Source organism: Salmo salar, chromosome 18 (assembly GCF_965601325.2).
Source record: "Salmo salar chromosome 18, fSalSal1, whole genome shotgun sequence".
NCBI classification, from domain to species: Eukaryota; Metazoa; Chordata; class Actinopteri; order Salmoniformes; family Salmonidae; genus Salmo; species Salmo salar.
Window position 1 is genome coordinate 85,253,883 of NC_138308.1, and position 26,054 is coordinate 85,279,936.

A 26,054-nucleotide genomic window follows, 5' to 3' on the forward strand; every position below is an offset into this window, starting at 1 on the left:
GTGAAGGGCAGATAGGGGAGGAGAGTGTGTGTGTGTGGGTGAAGGGGAGATAGAGGAGGAGAGTGAGTGAGTGTGTGGATGAAGGGGAGATAGAGGAGGAGATTGTGGGTGAAGGGGAGATAGAGGAGGAGAGTGTGTGTGTGGGTGAAGGGGAGATAGAGGAGGAGAGTGAGTGTGTGGGTGAAGGGGAGATAGAGGGAGAGTGTGTGTGGTTGAAGGGGATATAGAGGAGGAGAGTGAGTGTGTGGGTGAAGGGGATGTAGAGGAGGAGAGTGAGTGTGTGGATGAAGGGGAGATAGAGGAGGAGATTGTGGGTGAAGGGGAGATAGAGGAGGAGAGTGTGTGTGTGGGTGAAGGGGAGATAGAGGAGGAGAGTGAGTGTGTGGGTGAAGGGGAGATAGAGGAGGAGAGTGAGTGTGTGGATGAAGGGGAGATAGAGGAAGAGAGTGAGTGTGTGGATGAAGGGGAGACAGAGGAGGAGAGTGAGTGTGTGGGTGAAGGGGAGATAGAGGAAGAGAGTCTGTCCGTAGGTACGGTGGACAGGCTGGGACGAGCTGTGGTCGTCACTGAAACGCACCTCCCTGAGGATGGTTGCCGTGAGGACGAGATGGGCCATGTCTTAGCCTGCTATCACAGGATAACCCTGTAATCACCTGTCACTATGTCAAACTGTCTCAGTACAATATTACAGTCTAGTCTGGGGGGACCCTTTATAGCGTAACACTCACAGCACTACTGGCAGTGTAAAAAACTCTGTGATACTTTATATAGTGGTTTTGTAGTAGCCTGGGTACCTTCTGTGTCACACCCTGACCTGAGAGAGACGGTTTATTTCTCTATTTTGTTAGGTCAGGGTGTGGGGTGGGCATTCTATGTTTTGTATTTCTTTGTTTTGAGCCGAGTATGGTTCCTAATCAGAGGCAGCTGTCTATCGTTGTCTCTGATTAGGAATCATACTTAGGCAGCCTTTTCCCACCTGTGTTTGTGGGTACTTGTTTTCTGTACCTGACAGAACTGTGCGCTTTTGTTTCCCTGTGGTATTTTTGTTTGAGTGTTTGTTTGTTTGATTGAAATAAATAATCATGAACACGTGCCACGCTGCACCTCTCTACGACGATCGTTACATTCTGTTTAGCTAAAATTCCACTCCTTGTACTCTGAGATAAAAGAGAATGGCATTTAGTGTGTGTCATGTGCCAAAGATCTAGCCCAATAAACTGCACCACAACAGATGTAACCTATCCGGTATCTACCTACTTTATCCCATGTTATGAAAGAAGCCCTTCCTTCCCTTCCTCCTGTGTGTAGTGCTGTGAGGACTAAACTCTGTCAGAATTTCCTGGCTGTTCTCATCCCCAGTTAGCCATGACAAGGAGTGGAATGATAGCTAAACAGGCTGGTACCCAGATTAGTTTTACAGTGGTTTGTGACAGAAACTGAAAGTTGAAGTTCGATGTTTCACTTTATGCACTTTATCCACTCATCCTCCCTCTTCCTCTCTCTCTGTATCTCTCTCTTTCTCTCTCATCTATCTTTCTCCCTCCATCAGCCCTTCTGTTGAAGAAGAGAGAGGTCTTACAGTGATAGTGGACAGCAGACAGTCTCCCCCCTCTACTCTCTGCCTCGCTGCACTGAAACAATTCCGGGTGAGAAGGAGTTAAATGTTGAATGTTTAAACTTGTGTGTTTTGTTTATATGCGTATCATCATGTGTTTACATTGAAAGGGCATCCTATGATGAGTGTGTGTGTGTGTGTGTGTGTGTGTGTGTGTGTGTGTGTGTGTGTGTGTGTGGTCCAGGCTGTAATCCCGGGAGGTCTTGGCTCGGTCCTCATTCTGGTGAAAGAGCAGCAGCAGGTGTCTCCCCACAGTCTAGAGGACGTAGAAGTGAATATATATACACACACACACACACACACACACACACACACACACACACACACACACACACACACACACACACACACACACACACACACACACACACACTCACACACAGCAACATTTATCATTGAAGGGACGATAAGAAAGGAGGATGAAGGATAGTGTGCTCTATAAAAACATAATTTACCATTAAAGTAACAGGGTCAGAGGTCAAATGGAGTGATACCGATGATTAATGAGGGAAGTGGTGTGTGTGTGTGTGTGTGTGTGTGTGTGTGTGTGTGTGTGTGTGTGTGTGTGTGTGTGTGTGTGTGTGTGTGTGTGTGTGTGTGTGTGTGTGTGTGTGTGTGTGTGTGTGATATCCTGGGTGGCTATATAAAGGAGAATGGACTATCCTGGGTGGCTATATAAAGGAGAATGGACTATCCTGGGTGGCTATATAAAGGAGAATGGACTATCCTGGGTGGCTATATAAAGGTGAATGGACTATCCTGGGTGGCTATATAAAGGAGAATGGACTATCCTAGGTGGCTATATAAAGGAGAATGGACTATCCTGGGTGGCTATATAAAGGAGAATGGACTATCCTGGGTGGCTATATAAAGGAGAACGGACTATCCTGGGTGGCTATATAAAGGAGAACGGACTATCCTAGGTGGCTATATAAAGGAGAATGGACTATCCTGGGTGGCTATATAAAGGAGAATGGACTATCCTGGGTGGCTATATAAAGGAGAATGGACTATCCTGGGTGGCTATATAAAGGAGAATGGACTATCCTGGGTGGCTATATAAAGGTGAATGGACTATCCTGGGTGGCTATATAAAGGAGAATGGACTATCCTGGGTGGCTATATAAAGGAGAATGGACTATCCTGGGTGGCTATATAAAGGAGAATGGACTATCCTGGGTGGCTATATAAAGGTGAATGGACTATCCTGGGTGGCTATATAAAGGAGAATGGACTATCCTGGGTGGCTATATAAAGGTGAATGGACTATCCTGGGTGGCTATATAAAGTTGAATGGACTATCCTGGGTGGCTATATAAAGGAGAACGGACTATCCTGGGTGGCTATATAAAGGAGAATGGACTATCCTGGGTGGCTATATAAAGGAGAATGGACTATCCTGGGTGGCTATATAAAGGAGAATGGACTATCCTGGGTGGCTATATAAAGGAGAACGGACTATCCTAGGTGGCTAAATAAAGGAGAATGGACTATCCTAGGTGGCTATGAAAAGGAGAGTTGAATTCAATTGAATTCTCACACTGTATCGCTTGTCACACTAAATGTAATTCCCTTTTATCTCTGTCTTTTTGAGTGAGTGTGTGTGTGTGTGTCTGTGCACACGGCGCGAGGGACAGGGGTCCTTCAACAGTATATAGACAGGCTGCAGCTGCCCCTGGAGATGGATGGAGACTATAAACACTGCCACTCTAACTGGCTGGCTTTCAGACTGGTGAGGGAGGGAGGGAAAGAGGGATGGAGGGAGGGGCAGGGAAACAGAGACTGATGAGAGAGTGAGAGAGAGAGAGAGAGAGAGAGAGAGAGAGAGAGAGAGAGAGGAGGAGAGAGAGAGAGAGAGAGAGAGAGAGAGAGTCTGTGTTCCCAGCATGATTCTAGCACTCAGAATGTCAAGTTTAGCTCTTTGAATGCTAAGACTTACAGTCATAAAGCCTATTCTTTCTCAAATCAATTCAGATCCCATATGCAGCTCAATCAATACGCCACTATTGGCATTTGGAATATGAGATTCCAAGACCGAGACAGACAGGAATGTTTTGTTTATTCACACTTATCTCAAATTGATTTACAGTCACACGCGCACACGGCACAGCATACACACACTCAGGAAGGCATGCGTGCATGTGCACACACACACACACAACATTGTACGTTACTCGAGTCATGTGACTTGAATGAAAAAGACAGCCTGAAATCGCAAAGAACATTATTTCCTTAGATATGAAATCAGCCATATCAATGGACACGTTTTCACCATCAAGCCTGTTTATGTCATTTGAAGTATGAACTATTATAGGTTGGGTCCCTGGTTAAAAGTTGTGCTCTGGTCAATAACAGTTCACTATAGGCAATAGGATGTCATTTGAACTGCAGACTAACTGTACTAAATTACTCCAGTCCTGTTTTTGCTTTGAGACTGTTGAGTCTGACTGAGTGTTGTGAGAGCGCCCTCTGTCTGTTGGAGGGTGCACTGCAGCCTATGGACACAGCACCACTACCAGACTGTATCAAGGTATGCTATGTGTATTACCATATCACTGCTTCTGTGTGGTTTAACATGGTAGCACACAAGTCAACGAGGTGTTATGGGGTGAAATACCAACAATTGTCGCCAAATGAATTTTAGAAGAAAAAAAAAAACTTTTGAGTGAACTTATGAAAAAAGTTGAATAAATGTTGTGTAAATGTCACATACTTTCTGAGCGTGAACCATCTTGCTTAACAACGCACAGTTTACCAGATATTTTTTTTGGTCTCTTTTCCAGACTGTTCCCCTGAGTGTGGATAAACACAGAGAGCTGATGACGAGCGTCCTGGTCAACCAACAGCTAACTGAGCTGCAGCTGAAGGGCGGGGCCTGGCTGGCAGGACTGACCACATCAGGACTGGCAAAGAGATCCCCGGACTGCAGGTACCACCAGCTACCCTGTCCATAGAGTTGGATAGAAGGCACACTTTCCCTCAATGGCGCTTCCCATGCTGTCACATAAGTGGCCATTGCAAAGATAGATGAGCTCTCTTGTACATATCTATGACCCTGTCCCATCAGTGTGTCCAAATGAAAATGTAATTAAAATAGATGATCCTATCATAGATATAACGTATGAGAAATGTATTTGAAAATGGTTCCTATTATAACACATCAATCTTCTATCTCTTTCATTAAATCAATTAATCCTAACTTACACTAAGTAAAACATTAACTTAGTCATGTGATGTCAATGGGAGACTCAGTGAAAATTCGACTTAAGTGGAAGTTAGGATTCACCCCTATATAATCATATCCTTTATGACCTTTGAACCCTGTGCCCCTCAGGGATGCCTTGGCTGTGACCTCAAACCTCTATGATAGTGTGGACAACGCCCTCCACCGCCTCATCCAGATGTCCAATCACAGAGTCAGCGCCCTGGAAGCCCTCGGTCGATTGGCTGCCATGGTGGACAAACTGGAAAAGGTAGGAGAGAGGGAGGGAAGATCTGAATGAAATGGAACACTAGTATAGTAGCACTGTGTTGTATTGTATCACAGAGGGAAGACTGGAGAGAGAGGGAGGAGGTGGAGGGATGGGGAGGAGGAGTGCAGGGGTATCCCTCTCTTTACTCCTTCCCTCCGCTTTCTCTCTTTCCCCAATCTCTGTCCTCCCTTCCTCTATCTCCCTCCATCTCTTTCTCTATTCCTCTTCCTCTTCCCCCTTCCCTCCTTAACTTTCTTTCCCACTTCCTCTCTCTTTCTGAATCCTCCAATTTTCCTTTCTCCCTCCCCAATGGCTTCTTTCCCCTCTTCATCCGCTCCCTTCATCCTCTATCCCCCCTCTCTCTCTTTCCCTATAGCAAGCTCTATCTATTATGGTGTAGGATGCTGTGTTCAGGGAGGCAGTACGTGGCCGTGTTAAAGGGTGTGGAGGAGACCTACCTGCCCCTCTTGGAGGGTCCAGACACCCCGTCCTCCCTCCGGGGGAAAGCAGGCCTCCTTTTCCACAACTTGGCCAGCTTCAGCACCTTCCACTCGCAGTACCTCCTCCCAACCATGGAGGGAGCTCTACTGCAGAGTCTGCTGAAACAGGACCTCTTCAGTAAACATGTGAGTGGGTCACATAGAGTTGGATAGAGGGCTGTTTTAGCATGGACAGTGCCATCGAGAAGTAGAAGAAGAAGAAATTGACTACTTTTTTTTTCTATCTCCCCCTCTTTCTCTCTGGCTCTCGTTCACTCTTTATCCCTCTTTCTTCCTCTCATACAAAGAGAGAGGAGTTTCTCCAGTACTCTCACTACATATAGTGAGGACCAAACCAGAAGTGGACTCCTTGTTGGTCACTTAGGCTAGACTTCTTCAAGGTAAGAAAAGGTTCCATTCAAAAAACATTATTACAGCATCAGTGGAGGCTGGTGAGGGGAGGAAAGCTCATAATAATGGCTGGGATTTTGAGCTGTTTCATATAGTAAAGGCAATTAACACTGCATTGTATACCCTAAAATAACTCATTAATGTTGGATTACACTAAAACCAATCACCAGACTTTCAATATATTATAATAACCCCAGTCTGATACATGCATAGGGCAATGTCTGATCACAGCTTTAAACTGAGTAAACATGAAGAGAAGATCACACAGATGGTATTAGCAGAGATCTGAGGGTAGAATGGTCACTGTAGTCATCTAAAACGACCACAGGGTGGCAGTAGAAGATGTTTAAAAGTACTGTATCATGAAAATGATGATATGATAATGATGATGATGATGATGATTGGGTGGGAGGCTTGGCCAAATCTGTATATTTAATAGGATTTTTATTTTGTATTTGTAGTTTTTTTTTATGGACTGGAGTTGCAAGTATTGCACTGTGTTTGTTATGTCTGTTCTGTTTGTTGATCATTTATTTATGTTATGTGAAGAAAAAAATGAGATTGATGATAATGACCATAGTGTAGATGGCTGAAGTCCTCTCCTCTCCTTCCCCTCTCCTCCTCCTCGTCCCTCCCCAGCTCAGACTCCCTGCCACCCCTCCTCTCTCCCTCCTGTCCTTCCCCCACTGTCTCCAGGCCCCTACACAGACTGGAACAGTACTGTGATGTTCTAGAGGAGCTGGGAAGGTTAAACCCCGCCTCTGACTCCTTCCTCTCCGTCCTCAGACACGCCCAGCGCCACGGTGAGGACCTCCGGGCCAGCGACCTCATCGTCAGGTGTCCGGTGAGAATGCCAGACTTAATTTAGAATAGATTAATCCCAACACTGGTATAACTAACTCTCCCAGACTAGTGACAAGGTTTCAACCCTAAACTAGGTCTGTCTCAAATGGCACCATATTCCCTATATAGTGCACTTCTTTTGATCATAGCGCTCTGGTCAACAGTAGTGCACTATATAGGGAATAGGGTGCACACAAACACTCACACACATACATACACACACGCACATGCATAAACATAGGAAGGCATGCTGACACACACTCACACATGAAGACATTGAGACACTCACACAGCTCTCTGAGAGGTAGCTAGCTAAAGAACTAAGTGGTGGAGGAGGTTTGACACACAGCTCTCTGAGAGGTAGCTAGCTAAAGAACTGAGTGGTGGAAGAGGTTTGACACACAGCTCTCTGAGAGGTAGCTAGCTAAACCTCTGAGTGGTGGAAGAGGTTTGACACACAGCTCTCTGAGAGGTAGCTAGCTAAAGAACTGAGTCGTGGAAGAGGTTTGACACACAGCTCTCTGAGAGGTAGCTAGCTAAAGAACTGAGTGGTGGAGGAGGTTTGGCACAAAGCTCTCTGAGATGTAGCTAGCTAATGACCTGAGTAGTGGAAGAGGTTTGACACACAGCTCTCTGAGAGGTAGCTAGCTAAAGAACTGAGTCGTGGAAGAGGTTTGACACACAGCTCTCTGAGAGGTAGCTAGCTAAAGAACTGAGTGGTGGAAGAGGTTTGACACACAGCTCTCTGAGAGGTAGCTAGCTAAAGAACTGAATGGTGGAGGAGGTTTGACACACAGCTCTCTGAGCGGTAGCTAGCTAAAGAACTGAGTGGTGGAAGAGGTTTGACACACAGCTCTCTGAGAGGTAGCTAGCTAAAAAACTGAGGGTTGGAAGAGGTTTGACACACAGCTCTCTGAGAGGTAGCTAGCTAAAGAACTGAGTGGTGGAAGAGGTTTGACACACAGCTCTCTGAGAGGTAGCTAGTTTAATAACTTGAGTGGTGGAGGAGGTTTGACACACAGCTCTCTGAGAGGTAGCTAGCTAAAGAACTGAATGGTGGAGGAGGTTTGACACACAGCTCTCTGAGAGGTAGCTAGCTAAGGAACTGAGTGGTGGAAGAGGTTTGACACACAGCTCTCTGAGCAGTAGCTAGCTAAAGAACTGAGTGGTGGAAGAGGTTTGACACACAGCTCTCTGAGAGGTAGCTAGCTAAAAAACTGAGGGTTGGAAGAGGTTTGACACACAGCTCTCTGAGAGGTAGCTAGCTAAAGAACTGAGTGGTGGAAGAGGTTTGACACACAGCTCTCTGAGAGGTAGCTAGTTTAATAACTTGAGTGGTGGAGGAGGTTTGACACACAGCTCTCTGAGATGTAGCTAGCTAAAGAACTTGAGTGCTGGAGGAGGTTTGACACACAGCTCTCTGAGAGGTAGCTAGCTAAAGAACTGAGTGGTGGAGGAGGTTTGGCACAATGCTCTCTGAGATGTAGCTGCTAATGACCTGAGTGGTGGAAGAGGTTTGACACACAGCTCTCTGAGAGGTAGCTAGCTAAAGAACTGAATGGTGGAGGAGGTTTCACACACTGCTTTCTGAGAGGTAGCTAGCTAAAAAACTGAGGGTTGGAAGAGGTTTGACACACAGCTCTCTGAGAGGTAGCTAGCTAAAGAACTGAGTGTTGGAGGAGGTTTGACACACAGCTCTCTGAGATGTAGCTAGCTAAAGAACTTGAGTGCTGGAGGAGGTTTGACACACAGCTCTCTGAGAGGTAGCTAGCTAAAGAACTGAGTGGTGGAGGAGGTTTGGCACAATGCTCTCTGAGATGTAGCTGCTAATGACCTGAGTGGTGGAAGAGGTTTGACACACAGCTCTCTGAGAGGTAGCTAGCTAAAGAACTGAGTGGTGGAGGAGGTTTCACACACTGCTCTCTGAGAGGTAGCTAGCTAAAAAACTGAGGGTTGGAAGAGGTTTGACACACAGCTCTCTGAGAGGTAGCTAGCTAAAGAACTGAGTGGTGGAAGAGGTTTGACACACAGCTCTCTGAGAGGTAGCTAGCTAAAGAACTGAGTGGTGGAGGAGGTTTGACACACAGCTCTCTGAGAGGTAGCTAGCTAAAGAACTGAGTGGTGGAGGAGGTTTGACACACAGCTCATGTTACATGAGCCTCACATCACTGGACAGGTCAAAACACAACTTGAAGCGGTTTGGGGGACGGTGAACTATGTACGTCTGTGTGTGTAAGTGTGGTAAGTTATAGGTCATGATCTAACAGTCAGTATGTTGTTGTAGTGTTTACATGACACGTGTGTGTGTGTGTGTGGGTGTTTCCTTACGTGCATGTGCTTGCCTATGTGTGTGTGTGTCCATTAGGTCCCGGTGGCGGAGCGTGGAGATCTGGTGCGTCAGGTGTGTGGGAGGACCAGGAGGAAGAATACCGGGGTGTGTTCCTCTATCAACCCCTCATCATCTTCACCAAGCAGAAGAGCCCGGGACACACCGCCTACAGCTTCAATCACAGCATCAAGGTAACAGACACCGACTCAGACATAGGAACGTTGGATGCAAACACACACACATACATGCAGTACAGACACATGTACATACTCACACATTCACAATGACACACATGCTCACACACACGTTTGTCTTCAAATAAACAAGACACCTACAGAGAAATTATAGACTAAATCCATAACTTCAAAACTGCTGTTATATGAGAAAAAGATACATCCACTGTATGTATAAGTCTCTCTCTCTCTCTCTCTCTCTCTCTCTCTCTCTCTCTCTCTCTCTCTCTTTCTCCGTATCCGGGACTGCCTGACCCTGCAGTGTCAGAGTGGAGAGGAGAGGGCAGCCTGGACACACGATATCGCTCAGCTCCTTTGGACCCACACCATACACAATACAGGTACGACCTCTAAACCCTGGCTTTACCCTCTCAGTCACACAGTTGTCATGACTGGCCTGCTCGTGTCAGGTTACCGTGGACCACAATCCTACAGAGAGATCTCTGACACTCACCAGAGGGAAAGAGATCGAGAGGTATTGAGGTGGGGGGGGGGGGGGTTATGACACCTCACGCCCATCTTAACCTCACTAGGGTAGGGGGCAGCATTCGGAATTTTGGATGAAAAGTGTGCCCAAAGTAAACTGCCTGCTATTTAGGTCCAGAAGCTAGGATATGCCTACAATTGGTAGATTTGGATGGAAAACACTCTAAAGTTTCCAAAACTGTTAAAATAATGTCTGTGAGTATAACAGAACTGATATGGCAGGCGAAATCCATCCAAGAAGTGCCTTTATTTTGAAATGCCTGTTTTTCCATTGAAAGCCTATCCACCATACTTAGACTTATGACGCAGTTCACGATCCCTATGTCTTCCACTACATGTGGCCAGTCTTTAGGCATTGTTTCAGGCTTTTACTCTGAAAAATGAGGGAGGAACACCACTTTCAACGAGAGGACAGTGGACATTTACAGACATGAGTGCAGCGCGTGACCGGGACCGCACCTTTCTTGTTTCTCCTTTTCTATTGACAAAGATATTGTCTGGTTGAAATATGATCGATTATTTATGACAAAAACAACCTGAGGATTGATTATAAACATCGTTTGACATGTTTTTATTAACTTTTATGGTACTTTTTTGATTTTTCATCTGCATGCTGTGACCGCGCTTTGTTCCAATGGATTACTGAACAAAACGCACAAACAAAACGGAGGTTTTTGGATATAAAGAGGGACATTATCGAACAAAACAAACATTTATTGTGTAACATGGAGTCTTGGGAGTGCTACCATATGAAGATCATCAAAGGTAAGTGATAAATTGTATCGCTATTTCTGACTTTCGTTACTCCTCTTCTTGGCTGCTAACTGTTTGTAATGATTTGTCTGCTGGGCGCTGTTCTCAGATAATCGCATGGTTTGCTTTCACCGTAAAGCCTTTTTGAAATCTGACACAGCGGTTGGATTAACAAGAAGTTTATCTTTAAGCTGGTGTATAACATTTGTATCTTTTATGTATGTTTATTATGAGAATTTCTGTTTCGTTGAGTTTCACGCTCTGCAATTTCACCGGATGTTGTTTGAGACAGTGGATTACTGAACAAAACGTGCTAACAAAACGGAGGTTTTTGGATATAAAGAGGGACTTGATCGAACAAAACGCACATTTATTGGGTAACTGGGAGACTTGTGAGTGTAACCATATAAAGATCATCAAAGGTAAGTGATTAATTTTATCACTATTTCTGACTTTTGTTACTCGTCTACTTGGCTGGTTACTGTTTGTAATGATTTGTCTGCTGGGCGCTGTTCTCAGATAATCGCATGGTTTGCTTTCGCCGTAAAGTATTTTTGAAATCTGACACTGTGGTTTGATTAACAATAAATTAATCTTTAAACCGATGTATAACACTTGTATGCTTCATTCATTTTTATAATGAGTATTTCTGTTTTTGAATTTGGCTCTCTGCAATTTCACTGGATGTTGGCCAGGTGGGACGGTAGTGTCCCATACCCCCAGAGAGGTTTTAAGGCAGCAGACAAAATTCCTTTGTCCTCACACTATGGAGAACCGGCCTCAGAACATTAACATGCAATAAATGGACTTTGGGACAATAGGTTTCGTCAGCCACAATGGTGCTAATGACGATAGATGTAATATGAAAATGAATGTCGTTTTGTTATGTTATTAAAAGTTAAAGGACGACGTTATAACAAAAACATTGTAACTTTAAGAGTTGTCCTAATATGTGCCTGATGTTTGCATATTGTACATTGTGTGGAAAATGTCCAGATCAAAGAGAATGTTTTTGTAAAGATGAAATGTGAAGTTAGTTGACTAAATTGGAACTGAGTAAAATCCAGACCTTGCCTCGTAACTTGGTACGCCCAGAGAATTGCCCTAAAGGCGGAAACGCCCATTTCTGACCCGAGGGTATAAAATATGTGAGTTAAGAATTAACATATTAGACTAAGTGACCCTGAGCTGCAGCCAAGGTCTGAGTGGTCAGCAAACCCAAAACGCAACACAAGGTTGAAGAGGACAAAGGAACCTTTTTACAACCTATGCTACGGACAAGTAGCCATATCTAACGGGGGTGAATGAAGCAGGACCACCTGGTCACCACTCTCCAAGGAATCATGTGTCTACACTGTTTTCCTTCCCACGCTGGAACCATCCCCACGCTGATTAGCCCTCCTCCGAAGACCCCTTTTCAGAGCAAGGACGAGGAAACAGACTACTAAAAGAAAGGACACTGACATCGTGAGAAGAAGCAGAGAGTTACACCCGGTAACCGAAGATGGACCGTCATCAGAGAAGTCGGAACCACGGTCCACGCAGAGACCCCCCATTGGAGACCTTCAACACGTAATTACATCGTTATATTCTGACCCATAAGAGCGGCAGTTCGGGGCAAGGTTAGGGTTAAAATAATCATAGCTGTCAAATGCACCCAATTGTGTTTTTCTCTCGCGTACTCTATCTCTCTCTCTTTAGAAATCCCCATTGTGTGTAACACGTGTCCTATGGTGTTGGCCCACTAGGGACCTGTTCATCGTACTAAGTTCTAATCAATAGCCTAGAATGTGTGTTTGTGTATCTTATATCATTTTAGCTTGTTAGCAAATAAATAATCAACTCAATTGGTGTGGTGCGGACTTATTTGGTGAGACTCGGGTTTGTGCAGATTCCCGGATTATGCGACATTCAGAATGAGACTGTAGAGGAAATTGATTGACTAGCGACTGTTGTAAAATCGATATTCTGATATTCTTTGAGTTAATTTGGGAAATAGAAACTCAATCAAACCAAACTTTCCCATGGTACCCCAGGTTAATGAGTTAATAATTACCTGATTAATTTAATCAGGTAATTATAAACCGTTAATTATTCGATGAACAGCAGTCACCACATTAATCAATACAATTTTTTTTTACATACAACGTCACAACACTATCTATAACACAGGTACGACCTCTAAACCCTGACCTTTACCCTCTCATTCACACTATCCATAACACAGGTATGACACCTGAACAGTCACCTGTCCCTTCTCACCCCTCATTCACAACATACTGTAGATATGACCCCTGACCTCTAACCTTTCACGCCTTATATCTGACCAATTTTACTCCAACCATCTACTACAGAGGTGTGCATTCTTATAGATGCATCCACTGTATGTATAAGTCTCTCTCTCTCTCTCTCTCTCATGTCTGAAAGAGACAATGTGTATTGGTCTGTCCAGTAAGATACTGCTATATGTCACAGGAGCACCAGTAACATCTGAAATGGACTCTATCTACAGTCTGAATGACAGAGGTACAAATGCACTCACACACACCTTAACGGACCATATGATTACCTTGTGTGTAATGTATTTATATCCACAGTAAAACGAGATACTTTACATACACCATAGCCAAATACATTTAAACTCAGTTTTTCACAATTCCTGACATTCAATCTGAGTAAAAATTCCCTGTCTTAGGTCAGTTAGGATCACCACTTTATTTTAAGAATGTGAAATGTCAGAATAATAGTAGAGCGAATGATTTATTTCAGCTTTTATTTATTTCATCACATTCCCAGTGGGTCAGAAATGTACAAACACTCAATTAGTATTTGGTAGCATTGCCTTTAAATTGTTTAACTTGGGTCAAACGTTTCGAGTAGCCTTCCACAAGTTTCCCACAATAAGTTGGGTGAATTTTGGCCCATTCCTCCTGACAGAGCTGGTGTAACTGAGTCAGGTTTGTAGGCCTCCTTGCTCGCACCCACTTTTTCAGTTCTGCCCACAAATTTTCTATAGGTTTGAGGTCAGGGCTTTGTGATGGCCACTCCAATACCTTGACTTTGTTGCCCTTAAGCCATAACTTTGGATGTATGCTTGGGGTCATTGTCCATTTAGAAAACCCATTTGCGACCAAGCTTTAACTTCCTGACTGATGTCTTGACATGTTGCTTCAATATATCCACATAATTTTCCTCCCTCATGATGCCATCTATTTTGTGAAGTGCACCAGTCCCTCCTGCAGCAAAGCACCCCCACAACATGATGCTGCCACCCCCGTGCTTCACGGTTGGGATGGTGTCCTTCGGCTTGCAAGCCTCCCCCTTTTTCCTCCAAACATAATGATGGTCATTATGGCCAAACAGTTCTATTTTTGTTTCATCAGACCAGAGAACAATTCTTCAAAAAATACGATATTTGTCCCCATGTGCAGTTGCAAACCGTAGTCTGGCTTTTTTAAGGCGGTTTTGGAGCAGTGGCTTCTTCCTTGCTGAGTCTTTCAGGTTATGTCGATATAGGACTCGTTTTACTGTGGATATAGATACTTTTGTACCCGTTTCCTCCAGCATCTTCACAAGGTCCTTTGCTGTTGTTCTGAGATTGATTCGCACTTTTCGCACCAAAGTACGTTAATCTCTAGGAGACAGAATGCGTCTCCTTCCTGAGCGGTATGACGGCTGCTTGGTCCCATGGTGTTTATACTTGCGTACTATTGTTTGTACAGATGAACGTGGTACCTTCAGGCGTTTGGAAATTGCTCCCAAGGATGAACCAGACTTGTGGAGGTCTTGGATGATTTCTTTTGATTTTCCCATGATGTCAAGAAAAGAGGCACTGAGTTTGAAGGTAGGCCTTGAAATACATCCACAGGTACACCTCCAATTGACTCAAATTATGTAAATTAGCCTATCAGAAGCTTCTAAAGCCATTACATAGTTTTCTGGAATTGTAAGGGGTGCGTACTGGGGGCTTCATGGGGGGTTCAGAGGGTTAAATACACACCGACTTCGGAGGAAGTCATGACAGGAATTTTCCAAGCTGTTTAAAGGCACAGTGAACTTAGTGTATGTAAATCTCTGACCCACTGGAATTGTGATACAGTGAATTATAAGTGAAATAATCTGTCTGTAAACAATTGTTGGAAAAATTACTTGTGACATGCATAAAGTTGATGTCCTAACCGACTTGCCAAACCTATAGTTTGTTAACAAGAAAATTGTGGAGTGGTTGAAAAACGAGTTTTAATGACTTCAACCTAAGTGTATGTCAACTTCCGACTTCAACTGTATCTCCCTGTGAATAGTAGTATTTCATTTTATAGAATTGTCCTCTGTCCTTCTGCGGTGATCCAATTTTAATTACATTATAAACACTTTATTGGCAGGCCACTGACCCTCCCCCACCACCTCTCTCTCTCTCTCTTTTTCTTGCCCTCCCTCCCTCCCTCCCTCCCTCCCTCCCTCCCTCCCTCCCTCCCTCCCTCCCTCCCTCCCTCCCTCCCTCCCTCCCTCCCTCCCTCCCTCCCTCCCTCCCTCCCTCCCTCCCTCCCTCATCCTTTCTGTCTTTCTCTCTCCCTCTCTCGCTCTCTCTCTGTCTCTCTGTCTTTCTTGCTCTCTCCCTGTCTCTCTCTCTCCATATCCCTCTTTATCTCCCTTTCTCATTCACTCATTTGCTCTCTCGCGCTCCCTCTTTCGCTCTCTCTCTCTCTGTAGTTCACAGTAGCTGTTCAGACTCCTCCTCTGTTGGCAGTCAGAAGGAGGGGGAATCCCCAGCATCTGGGAGGGGACACACACACAGGTGAGTTACACACACTCATACCCACACTCACTCACTCACACACACGCTCGCACACACAGGCACACTCACACATACACACACATACACACGCAACCACATTCACACTGTGCTTTAAATGCTATGGTTGCTGTTTTTCTCTACAGCATCAGTCTCCTTCCACTGCAGTGTAATCTTGATCTCAGCGACAAACATGAGTGATCTTATCTTACACACCTACTGTCATCTCTTTCTGTTCCTCTATATCTCCTTTTCTCTTCCTTTCCTTCCTTCTGCCCTGTCAACCCTCAATCTCTCCCTCTCTCTCTCTCTCTCTCTCTCCCTCTCTCTCTCCTTTTAACTTCCAAACCAGCCACCTTGTAATCTACATACTGTGGTCTCTTCTAGAGAAGACTGTGTTGAGATGACTCAATCTTACTCTACCTGAATACACACATGATGTGCCACAGAACAACTCTTTCTGGCTAATATCTAACACCTAAGCCTTTCTCAACCTCTCTCTGTTAACTCTCATCCCTTTCTGTCCAGAAACTGGATTCCGGACTCCAAAACAACTTACATTTTACATTTACATAACTTCTCTATTGGAAGTGTAAACCTGGAGATAAAGCAAACAAAGAGACATTACGGCTCTAACTAACCCAGGATCTAGCATCAACAGAGCCTGCTGTGGATGGCCATGTTGGATCGGCCGGACACAGTTGCTCGCAGAGTCATTGATACCGTGGACACTCCAGCCACACAGAAGGAGCATTGTCCTCCCTCTGCGGCTCCCCGCTAGGCCAAACCACTCTGTCTGAACCACTGACTGGCAGCCATGGCCTAGTGTGTGTGTGTGTGTGTGTGTGTGTGTGTGTGTGTGTGTGTGTGTGTGTGTGTGTGTGTGTGTGTGTGTGTGTGTGTGTGTGTGTGTGTGTGTGTGTGTGTGTGTGTGTGTGTGTGTGTGTGTGTGTGTGTGTGTGTGTGTGTGTGTACTATAGCGTATAGTGGCTTTATTGGACTTCATTAAAATATATCCTTTGATGATGCTGTTTATACAGTGCAGGTTGGTTGGGATGTTAGTAGTGTAGATTCTGTCTGTGTGGCCGTATATGTGGTATAGCCTAGGCTAGGTGCGATTGGGATCTATGTAAATGAGTATGTGCGGCCCTGGATGCATGAGCACACACAGTATGCAGAGTGTGGAACATACACACACACACACACACACACACACTGCTGACAGTCTTATTGTGGTATAGACAGTAGAGTACTGTTCTGACACTGTGGCCATCGTACAGCTCAGTACAGTAGCCTATAGACCAACCAGGTGACATATATGAACCAATGACAGGAATGGCGCTCTACTATCCATAGGCCTAGCCTGGACCAAATAATAACACGGAAAGATAATGTAAACATCTTATAATAACCAAACTATTCATCTAAGCATCTAGAAACAAATCAGCTGTTACGGCTGTGAGGAGAGACTACCAAGCTATGTTTCTTCAACTGGTTTGTTGGTGTTGGGTCTTTTCAATGACTACTTGATTGATTGATTTTGTTATCCTTCTCTTCCATATATGCTATACTTTTGTATTCACCAAGTGTACAAACGTTTTGTTTGCGATCATGAGTTAATATGACGTTGGTTAGGTATAGTGTGTAAAATATGCTTGTAGCTTTTATTCACGGGTTGCACCTCTGTCACTCGCTCATGTCGTTGCTTTTGTTATCAATGTTCTACAGATGCCGTAGCCATATTGATCCCCAATGTAGATTGATGCACAGTCATACTGAATGGGGGCTAATGACTGTTTCATCTAAATTACACTATAGTGGCTTGGAAATACGATGCCAATACTAAAGTAGGCAAATGATTAGTAGGAAACATCTTTGCCATCATTATGATGTTGTCAAATTGACTTTAGAGAGACAACAATGTTGCCATTAACTAGCAAGTTTGTAAAAAAATAGCTAACATTAGCAAGCTAAAATGTGGTGCTGCCCCCTTAATCTTAGCAAGCTAGCTAAAGTTATATTGCATCTAAAGCCAATCTGGTAACATCCCAATGATGACAAAAGGTTTTTCTATTTATTATTTGCCTCCTTTTGAGATGCGATTGTGTTTCAAAGCCACTGTAATGCACTTTTGATTAAATCTTCATTAGCGGCAATTGACAATGCATTGAGTAGAACACTCAGTCGGGCATTAGTCCTAAAACAAATGTTCAAAACAATAGTGACAAAAAATGTTATCCATGAATACGTTATTCAAAATGAATGAAAGTATTCCACGAAATAGAGATGTAGGTTATCGGCCTTATTATTTTGTCATGAATTTATAGATTGTGTATTTTTTTATGCAATATGCACTACTAGCCTATGCCTCCAACTCAATACAAAACATGAGGGTTGAGTTCAGTTACAATAACTTACAAATATATGTATAATTAATTATAAAAGTAATTCTAAGCCAGTCAAAGTTGGGACCAAACAGTATTTAAATCATGTTATTGTACAATATGCAGTAAGCTATTAGATAGCCTGTCAGCCATGTAGCGAGGTTAGTCTGCCTAACATCCTCAGATAGCAGCCAGCTATCTGTTTCTCTCATTGTCTGGTTTCATGGGTCTCATAGGAACTCTCCATATCCAAATTCAAAAGGATATTGAACCCATTTAATCGATATCTACAGTAATTTGTCTAACTGGGAGTTATGCAGTACTCATACCACACTACTAACTCGGTGCTACAAAATATATACTACATTATATTGGGAGAGGTATGTTCTACAGAATATATACTGCATTATATTGGGAGAGGTATGTACTACAGAATATATACTACATTATATTGGGAGAGGTATGTACTACAGAATATATACTACATTATATTGGGAGAGGTATGAACTACAGAATATATACTACATTATTTTGGGAGAGGTATGTACTACAGAATATATACTACATTATGTTGGGAGAGGTATGTACTACAGAATATATACAACATTATATTGGGAGAGGTATGTTCTACAGAATATATACTGCATTATATTGGGAGAGGTATGTACTACAGAATATATACAACATTATATTGGGAGAGGTATGTACTACAGAATATATACTACATTATATTGGGAGAAGTATGTACTACAGAATATATACTACATTATATTGGGAGACGTATGTACTGCAGAATATATACTACATTATATTGGGAGAGGTATGTACTACAGAATATATACTACATTATATTGAAGGCTATTCCATGTGAGAAATTGCCAAGTAACTGAAGATCTCGTAGATCTGTGTACTACTCCCTTCACAGAACAGCGCAAGCTGTCTCTAACCAGAATAGAAAGAGGAGTGGGAGGCCCCGGTGCACAACTGAGCAAGAGGACAAGTACATTAGAGTGTCTAGTTTGAAAAACAGACACCTCACAAGTCCTCAACAGGCAGCTTCATTAAATAGTACCCGACAAACACCAGTCTCAACGTCAACAGTGAAGAGGTGACTCCGGGATGCTGGCCTTCTAGGCAGAGTTGAAAAAAAAAATCCATATCTCAGGCTGGCCAATAAAAAGAAAAGATTAAGATGGGCAAAATAACATATACACTGGGCAGGAGATCTCTGCCTAGAAGGCCAGAATCCCAGAGTCGCCTCTTCACTGTTGATGTTGAGACTGGTGTTTTGCAGGTACTATTTAATGAAGCTGCCTGTTGAGGACTTGTGAGGCCTCTGTTTCTCAAACTAGACACTCTAATGTAATTGTCCTCTTGCTCAGTTGTGCACCAGGGCCTCCCACTCCTCTTTCTATTCTGGTTAGAGCCAGTTTGCGCTGTTCTGTGACTGGAGTAGCGCACAGCGTTGTACGAGATCTTCAGTTTCTTGGCAATTTCTTGCATGGAATAGCCTTCATTTCTCAGAACAAGAATAGACTGATGAGTTTCAGAAGAAAGTTATTTGTTTCTGGCCATTTTGAGCCTGTAATCAAACACACAAATGCTGATGTTCCAGATACTCAACTAGTCTAAAGAAGGCCAGCTTTATTACTCTTTAAACAGAACATCAGTTTTCAGCTGTGCTAACATAATTGCAAAAGGGTTTTCTAATGATCAATTAGCCTTTTAAAATGATAAACTTGGATTAGCTAGCACAACGTGACATTGGAACACAGGAGTGATGGTTGCTGATAATGGGCCTCTGTATGCCTATCTAGATATTCCATAAAAAATCTGCCGTTTCCAGTTACAATAGCCATTTCCAACATTAGCAATGTCTACACTGTATTTCTGATCAATTTGATGTTATTTTAATGGACAAAAAATATGCTTTTCTTTCCTAACAAGGACATTTCTAAGTGAACCCAAACTTTTGAATAGTAGTGTAAATAAAAGTTTTTTTTCATGTGTTTTTTAAGTGTCATCTTACATATGCAGTTTTAAGCCCAAAATATACTTATATTTAAATGTTTTAAGGAAATGCTTATTCTGTTTGTGGTTCAATGTTTGCATGCTATGTGGTTACAGGTATTGGACTTCAATTGTACTTACACCATTCGTACCTGTATTATTATATTAAAACTGGACGGAAGCCATTAAACTCAAATAGCTGTATTGCTTGGTATCAGAAGATGTTGTCATGAGGGTCATACTTTGCATTCAAAGTGACATAAACCAATGTACAGTATTAACATGAGTAGAATAGGCAGGCACAGTGTATTTACAGTGTAGCTACACATTGTTACATATAGTTACATCTGTAATAATATCTGTTTCCAGTTTGTGTACTTGAACAATCAATGCACAAAAATGCACTAATGTTTTTACAAGTGTATTTACTGTGACTTTATCCCCCTAGACCAGCAGCAGTTAAACACCAAACCCATCAACAAAACCTGACTAGACAACTATGCAGAGGGAGTGAAATACTCCACAGAGAAAGGGGGGAGAGAGAGAGAGAGAAAGTGGAGTGAAACAGGAAGGGGCAGATCGTCTGAGCGAAAGGGGGGGAGCGACAGAGGAGAGGAGAAGAGGGACAGAAGACAGTAGAGGGGTATGATGGGAAAGGAGAGAGAAAGGAGAGAGGGTGAGGGGCAGAAAGAGAGGCACAGAGAGGGGAGACACGAGGGAGAAGAAAATGAGGGAGACGGGAGAACAGAGAGGGGGCTTATAGAAACCCAGAGAGAGAACCGGGGAAGACACAAAGAACCAGGGTGGTATAGAGGTATAGGCAGGCAGAAAGAAAGTAGAGAGAGAGTTAGATAAGTTTTTCTTTTTGCAAGGCAGAAATGAGAGGGGGGGAGAAGGGGGCGAGAGAGGGAGAGAGGGAGAGAGAGAGTACGTGAGAAAGGGGCAGAGGGAGAGAGTGTGAGGCAGAGAGAGAGAGAGAGAGAGAGAGGGGAAGAGAGAGGGGCAGAGGGGTAAAGGGGGGATGTTGACAAAGCAGAGAGAGTCTAGTTGAACAAAGAGAACGTGGAGAGAATGAGCCGGGTGCAACATCAAAGGGATTTTTCAGGCCTGGTTACCGGGACAACAGACATTTGCATGCGATTAGCTTTTTACATCATATTAAGAAGGGGAGGGGGGAGTAGGGGGGAGAGAGGGGGGAGGGAGGAAAGGGGGGGCAGGGAGCTATAGATCATACAGGGTGAGTGAGAGAACGAGATGGTGTGGGTAAAAAGAGAGAGTGAGAGAGAGTGAGAGAGAGAGAGAGAGAGAGAGAGAGAGAGAGAAACGTTGGTCATCTCCTGTGGTTAAACTGATTTATAGACTGCCAACAGAGAGAACCTTTTTTAAACCAGCATGCATGATTTATGCCATCAACACTTGGGTTGCATCTGAACAGGCACACTTTTCCCTATGTAGTGCACTATATCTGACCAGGGCCAATAGAGATCTGGTCAAAAATAGTGCACTATATAGGGATTAGGATGCTATTTGGGACGTATACCTGGAGAGATACTGTATATGCTAAAAGACATGTCAGCATTGATATACATCACTGCCAGAGACAGTCTGACTGGCCAATGACCCAAACAATGCTCTGAGATAGGAAAAAGCACTATACTGTAAACCTGTATACTGCATACTGTAATACACACGCGCACACACACACACACAACCTGTTCATGGTACACAATTCCAGACAATAATCAGACATCTTCCCTTCTCACTATACCTCCATTCTTTCTCTCCTCTCCATCACCACTTCTCTCTCATATATCTCTCCATCTCTCTTTCTCTCTCTGCCATCTCTCTCTCTCCATCAATCCCTTCCTTCTCCCCCTCCCTCCATCTTTCCTCTCATCTCTCCCTTTCTCCCTCTCTCTATCTGATTCTTATTTTCTTCACCTCCATTTCCCACCCTCTCTCCCTCCCTCTTTCTCTCTCTCCCTCTTTCTCCTCTCCCTCCTTCTGTCTCTCTGTCCCATGTTGCCAGTGTGTGATGCCTCAGTGCCCTCAGTATTGTGGCTGGCTGCATTATGCCGGTGGGCGTCACTCTGCCCGTTGTCACGGCAGCATTGTGATGGGGGGGGTATTACAGTATCAATACCCTTCCACTGCAACAAAAGGATAGCAGCCACAGCCACATATATCACTCCACCTCTGCACTCCTTCTCTCATCCCTTGTTCCGTCTCTCTCTCTCCTTTTCTCACTCCTCCCTCTCTCCATCCCTCTCTACTGCACGTCAATTCCCCCCACCTATCAATTGATTTCCTTCCACCTCCCCTCTAAATATGTACATATTGATCCTCCATCCCTCTCCCTCCTTTCTCTCTTTTTTGTTCTCGTTTCTTACTTCAGCATCTATCCGATTTCATTCTCTCCATCTAGAGACCTCCCCTCCACCCCTCATTCCTTATCTAACTTAATCTCTCTCTCTTTCTCTCCTCCCACCTTCTTTCCCTCATCTCTCATTTCATCACCCCTCCATCCATTCTCTCTCTCACACTCTTTCTCTCTCTCTCCTCCCCGCCTGTATTTTTTTGTTTGTCTCGTCTCAGTCACTCTCTGCATATTAATTGGTGTGTTTCTTCTGCAGCGGAGAAAACAATCAAAGTATCTCACACACACACACACACACACACACACACACACACACACACCACACACACACACACACACACACACACACACACACACACACACACACACACGCACACACACACACACACACACACAAAATCAAAGCATCAGGGGTGGGTGATGATGCCATTGTGGCAGACACAAACATGTACACATATGCCTACACACCCACGTAGGACTATACAAAAGACACACAATCACACAGACACAATACAGACACACATATGCCGCCGTGACTGTACACACACTTTTTGTACACAATACCGTCACGTCCATTCATACAACAAATACATGTGTACTGCACATATGCCACAGTGAAACGCAATAGACGGCAAGATGATAGTAGATTATCATAGACAGCTGCACCATCTCTAGTAAATGTATATAAATGTATAACTCTTATTCCTATTATAGATCATTGCGATGACTGTGATATCTGGTTGTTTTACCTACACCTTAGTTGAACTGTAACTGTAAGCAACTGTAAGTTGCTCTCGATAGAGCGTCTGCTAAATGACCAAAATGTAAATGTAAATTATTTTTAGATAATGAATAACTCTGCATATTTTACAATCAAGAGCAGGTTTTATTCAAGTATATACTGAAGTTCCCTCTTGGAACACATAAGTAATAATATCCTATCCTATTCCATTATCTTCTAATCTATTATATTCTATTCTATTCTATAGGTTTGTGGGAAAATAAGAGGGCTGTGTGATAAGAGCAGGAGAAATGACATGGTCAGGATGCTATTTACAGTAGCAGGCCACTAGACCTAAAGGGGACATCAGGTGAATGAAATACGAATGAAAATACTCCTGTGTGTGCATGTGTGTGCATGTGTGTGTGTGTGTGTGTGTGTGTGTGTGTGTGTGTGTGTGTGTGTGTGTGTGTGTGTGTGTGTGTGTGTGTGTGTGTGTGTGTGTGTGTGTGTGTGTGTGTGTGTGTGTGTGTGTGTGTGCGTGACCGTGGGCTTAGGGGGTGATGAGGGATAAAGTTCAACCTCACCATTGAACGTCATCTTGACTCCTGTCTTTTAAATAGAGGTATTATTACACTGTTATACATAATAGCAGAGAACTTACCCCAGTACCTGTTTTTATTGATAGGCATGATAATAAAACATCTCAGACAGATGGTGAAGTCACTGTCTGCCGGCCTCCCAGTGCAGGTATGCTCTTAGAGAGGTGCATTGCGATGGAGTGGCCTGTTAAAGGCAATGCACCTGCGCCTCCAGGAGCGCGAGCCCACGTGGGGTGAAGTTGCTTTTACCCACGTGTTGTGCTTCGGTGTGACTTAGAATAGAAGCATGATTCAGAGAAACTCCGAGTTTAATGTGAAACTTCCGATTTGAATGATGATGAAAACGATTAATAACCATACTTTTGGGTGGGAAACTTTTGTTTCAAATCATAGTGAAAGACACTTGTTAGTCACTTATCCAATGAGTAAACCAAAACAGTTATAAAACAGTGATAACAATATAAATCTTCCTTCAACTTGTGTAACTCTAAAACCACACGCTTCCGGGGTGAGTTATCAAAACAACATTTGGGTACATCTCGTCAAACACATACTTTATAACATTTACGCACTTCGATAAGACACATTTCCCCAAACTTATGTAGGCTATTTTTATATATATGCTGTGAAATAGAGACCACTTGATAGTGGTGCTATAATGTGCCGTTATTTTGGGCTGCAACTGAACTGTGCCCGAGCTGATAGACAGCCGCCCGCGTGTCAATGTTCTAAAATGGTGCTGTGAGATTATAATTACATTTGCAACCTACATCACTCTCCCTCCCTCTCTCATCGCTCCCCTCTCTCTCTCTCTCTCTCTCTTTATCTTATTCTCTCACTCACTCACTCACTACTGCACAATAAATGGATCTTTGGAAAAAATGCGAGAGAGAGGGAGAAAGGGAGGAGAAGAGGGTGAGCTAAGGGAGGGGGGAAACGGCGTATGCTTGTATACAACAACCCTGATTTCCATTTTTTCCCCCAACTCGTAATGTATTTAATTCAAGTGAAACGTAATCATGACGTGTCGTGTCATTAATCCGCCCGCCGCCTTTCCCGTAAGTACATAGAGTCTTACTTTCATCATAAATATCTAGTTAATTTACAATATATACTATCCACACGTTTACATGTGCACTTTTATATAGGGTGGTATGGAACTGCGGTTGTGTAGCACTATAGTAAAACCTCTCCAAAATGTTTGTATTTATCGCGAATGTTGTTGTCTTCATGAACAACAAATATGTGGCGACGACTTTTTTGTTGTTGGGGGGGGGGGGGGCAAATTCGGGTAATCATCCTATAACGTTAGTTGCTGTGATTGAAGCTTATTACGTCCATTTTTATCTAGCATTTTGTTTACACCTTGCAGTTTCCATGCGTTAGTATAGTGGGTGGATTGTTGAGAGTGATTGGCGTGTTGTACTCTGTGTGGTGTGTGTGTGTGTGTGCTGCATGTATGTTGCAGCACTCCTCCACTTTACTGTGTCATGTATGAGGCCGGCGTTGTATATGCGCGCGTGGCCGACTGTCTGCATGCGATAGCCCTATAAGCTACGGTATATCATGATGGAATAGTTTCAGCTATAACTTGGGGCCTAAAATGTCCTACTTGCAATGCCGGATAACATATTCGCCTACACTGTAAATTACTTTATTATGTTTGAAGTGCACTAAAAGTCCACTAAAGTGAACGCACTTGTGTAGCCTATTAAAGCCTATAAATTGTACAACTTTGATTAAGTTCTATATTTTATGTATTGCTCTAAGTAGGCCTATTAAAATCGTTCTCTAAAATGGCAATTGCATTCAACCATGCATGCGCATCGAGTTTGGTTCACATTAAAACATAAAAAGGCAGTTTTGACAAAAATAAATTGCATATCAGGATCAAGCAGCATATATTTGATTCGCGTCTTAACGCTCGAGAACCTTTGATCTTCGCGGACATATTTTTTGGTTAACTACATGTTCCAGTGTGATTTACAAAGCTGCAACGCGAGTAAATTCCATTCAGAGACATAGACAGTTTTATTATTTTGTTGGAGACACATTGCGTACGGCACATTTTTAAGATGACCAGTTTAACCAAAATGTAGGTAGCCTCTATGTGTGCAGGCTAGGCTACACCTATCCAACTCGACCAAACGGTTTTTTAAAATATCGTCCTCCCACTAGCCTACTACTATATTTACTAGGACGATTCGTAGGCTATACCATTACAACCGGTAAACTTGTTCTCGCCTCACCTCTCATGAGTACGAGCTTCACTGTAGCTATTGGCTACCTTTCACCTTCTTCGGACTACAGTTATTTCGCAAGAAAGTAGCAAGTGTGTTGCGTGCAACATTGTATCACATTCTGAAAACGCAAGTTGATATAAGATAGGGGATTCTTTTCTGTAGCCTGTCGTACGTGTGCTAGACAAAATGTGAGAAGGTCTGATTTAGTTTTAGGGTGATGGAGGGGGGAGATTGGCAGCGAAATTCAAGATGAAATCCATGATGGCACTTTTCTCGTCCCCCGATCCCTCGTCGCAACACTCA

The 26,054-nt window shown here is 43.4% G+C and overlaps 1 protein-coding gene across 3 annotated transcripts in view; it reads left to right on the plus strand.

Annotated features, from left to right (window-relative positions):
- The first annotated feature begins 1,535 nt into the window (after positions 1-1,535).
- The window catches only part of LOC106577970 (zinc finger protein 219), a 46,938-nt gene continuing 22,419 nt past the window's right edge, over positions 1,536-26,054 (plus strand). For 2 of the 3 annotated variants that reach the window (XM_014156468.3, XM_045701451.2), the window contains exon 1: positions 24,338-24,566. The gene's annotated coding sequence lies outside the window, so the exon portion shown is untranslated. Of the gene's footprint in view, positions 1,647-4,398; positions 4,545-4,949; positions 5,089-5,464; positions 5,715-5,875; positions 5,969-6,617; positions 6,823-9,186; positions 9,342-9,645; positions 9,725-15,332; positions 15,418-24,337; positions 24,567-26,054 lie in introns of those variants that run through there. The other variant, XM_082965235.1, reaches the window with a different exon arrangement.